We start from the raw sequence: 3,148 nt of genomic DNA on the forward strand, positions 1-3,148 counted from the left end.
CTTGGCTTTTTTACTACAACCATTCCTAATCTATAAGTCAAGGAACCAGTGTTAAGTTTCTGCCTACTGCTAAATATGTGTACTTGAATTATATAATTGGGGACCAGGGACATGACAATCAAGTGGGTTGATAGAGACAGTAGCCCCTACTTGAGACAGACCTGGGTCAGAACTCCATTTATTATCTTTATTAACTGAACTCCTTATCCCCCCAACTCTAATGGGAAAGAGAATAACGTGGCACTTTCAATCTCCTGGTATCAGATTGAACTTAGACCCTATATCTACCAGGCCTTGAAAGATATGGAAATTCCCATTTTCTAAGTGTGCTTTTACACAAGTTAGTGGCTATAGATCCTATTGGGGAAGAATGGAGGAATCACTATTGTATATGATTGCTAGTGTTTGTTTCAGCAGCATATATATATATATAAAATTGGAAAGATACAGAGAAGATTAGCATAGCCCCTGTGAGAGGATGACATGCAAATCTGTGTATGTAATTGCTGTGGTGCCACAGGGACCTTCATCATCTAGACTCAGATGCTCCCTCAGTCAATAGGTTCTGCTTCTGGGAGCTGGCTCCAGTCTGGAAACTGGGCAAAAGTTCATGACTTTTCATGGGGAAGTGTTACCTCTGCCTTCTACTCATCTATTCCTGACTTTTTGGATATAGTTGGATAGATGGGGAGGTAGATAGATAGATAGATAGATAGATAGATAGATAGATAGATAGAAAGATAGATAGATAGATTTGACAGTACCCTAAGCAGTTAGCTGCTTATTGATCTTGCCTCTAGAAATACCATGTACTTCAGGTTATTTCTATAGACCATTCTAAGTTAGACCCCGCTAGGCTGCCATTCATACTTTGCTAACAAGGCTATTCCAACATCCTATCATCCCCATTGCTTCTAGGGAACTCAGTTCTGTAACAGCTACCAATTCAGCCCATAGAAGGCAGGCATTACTGAGTATTACAGTGATGCTGGTGTATTTCTTTCCAGTTCCTTTCTTATTGCTTTAGTGAATGGAGTGTGCTCCAGGCCCTCTTAAGGAAAATGACCAGCTGGTAGGTTTCCTAGTTGTGTATAATTGATGCATTCTAGCATGATCAGCTCTATAACCCTTTTGAGCTCTTTCTCACAATTTTCCATGGCCTCTCTAATTTAATACCAGCTACTGTTTTTTGTTTTTGTTTTTCCTAAGCCTTTTAGAAGCATCACTTAGGGTTCTTGCCAAAGAATTAAATACTGTAGCACTAGAGAGTTCTTTTATATTGTAAATTGTCCTTCATCTAGCTTTATATCCCACCTTCTTGATCTAGTACCTTTAGGATTTGAGCAACTGTTATCACAAACTTACTTTCAGGTATTCCTTACATCGAAACTAGCTTAGTGGAATGAATCTGAGGTAGTTTCTCAGTCGACATTTTCAGACACATTTTCCTGATTCCTGTCAGTGCATGCTATACATGTCCTTTGGCAGCTTTGATGTATAATCCCTTCTCATCCCTGACTGGTCCAGTACTTCTCCAGGCTGACTATGCTGAGATTCAATCATATTTAAGGGCCTGATGCCCAGGTGGAGAGGAGAGGACAGATTCTAAAGAGGACTTTTGTTGTCATGTTTAGCACCTACCTCATTTGAGGTCTCTACACAGTCTTCAAGGTGGGCGATCTCTCCTCCAAAGAAATAGACCACTTCTGCTGGCCTAGTGGACTCAAAGAAATTAAGGATACAAAGTTCACAAGTTCATCAACCTACATGTCCTCATCTCATATCTCAGAGTTCCATTCTTTCCCTCTCTGGGTCCTGTACTGTCAAAGATTAGCCAAGGCCAAGAATTCTCTAAAGATCTGCCAACATTACACTTAAGTTCTCTGCCTACAGCCATTTGCACCCTCTCGCTTCAAGTGATGAGAATCTTTTCAAATGCTACCAAGGAGGCCTCTGACACTCACACTTTACTCTGAATTATTAGAAGGTCTGAACCTGTCATTTTCTTTCTTCACTAAATCAGTGGTACTTAGCAGCAGCCTCTCAATTTCAGTCTTTGTAGTTGCTACTTCCCCATAACCCTCTAACATCCAAGAAGTTGTACTGTTCGTTCATCCCCTCCGGCTGCAACCCATCTCATTCTTCTCAAGTGAAAGTCTTAGTAGTTGCATGCTGCAGCATCCCAGAGACTATCAGCACATCACCTACCACCCGTGATCCAGCTGGCAAGTTAGATCCAACTATAAAATTCTATCCTTAGCATCTGCTTCTCAGATCTATTTCTGGTACAAACCAACTTAGGTTGAGTTTCTTAAAAGTGGAGCATGAGATGGGGATTCTTATTCAAGTCACTCACTAGAGGAGTTTTCTCAGGAGAAAAGGAGTGCACAGTGCCTGATAGAGCAGGGCATAAAAGCTAATCATAAATGTGGTCTCAATCAAAGACTAGCTTTAGTCTGAACCCAGGCGGAAGCTTTGGAACACATCCTGCAACAGGTAATCTCACCCTAAGATGAGGAACCAGGCTTTCATCCCTCAGTACTAGTCAATTGTTAACTGAAGTTTGTTGGGTGAGTAGGTACTGTGTAGCTTTCCAGTGAGGAAGCTCCCATTTGGCCAAGGGTAACTCTTTAGATAAAGGGCCAGCTGTGAGTTGTTATCAGCTAGCACTTGCGGCAGCTAAAGGACAGGTATGCTGGCAGATGAAAAGGATCCAAGCACCAACACCATCCTTACAATAAACCAGCAGTATGTCTGAGATTCCACACTTCAGAGGCAGCTCTCAGATGATGCCAATCTTACTGGTCCAAGGACCACACTCTGAGTGGCAAGAAATAGATGTTTTGTTCTCAGGTTCTTCTACCTTCTTGTTTTCCCCTGCATCCCTATTACTTTTCTTTCCTTCATTCTTTGTCTTTTCAATTATGTTGATTCTATGTTTGATCTCCAAACGTTTGTAGGACTACATTCAGAAGATGTGGGCATCTTCCAAGGTTTTTTTTTTTTTTTTTTTTTTTTTTTCATGAGAAAGGGAAGAAAAACCTCAGTTTATTGGTCTGTTTTTCTATTGATACATCCAGTTACCTAAAGTTGATTTTATGCAGGATGCTTCCTTCACATGAATGAACAGTTCTTTTTATTTTTTTAA

The 3,148-nt window shown here is 40.7% G+C and overlaps 1 pseudogene; it reads left to right on the plus strand.

The window, feature by feature from the left end:
- Positions 1-418: 418 nt before the first annotated feature.
- On the plus strand, positions 419-513 carry LOC119869881 (annotated as a pseudogene).
- The last annotated feature ends 2,635 nt before the right edge of the window (positions 514-3,148 follow it).

This window comes from Canis lupus, chromosome 1, assembly GCF_011100685.1.
Source record: "Canis lupus familiaris isolate Mischka breed German Shepherd chromosome 1, alternate assembly UU_Cfam_GSD_1.0, whole genome shotgun sequence".
Classification (NCBI taxonomy): Eukaryota; Metazoa; Chordata; class Mammalia; order Carnivora; family Canidae; genus Canis; species Canis lupus.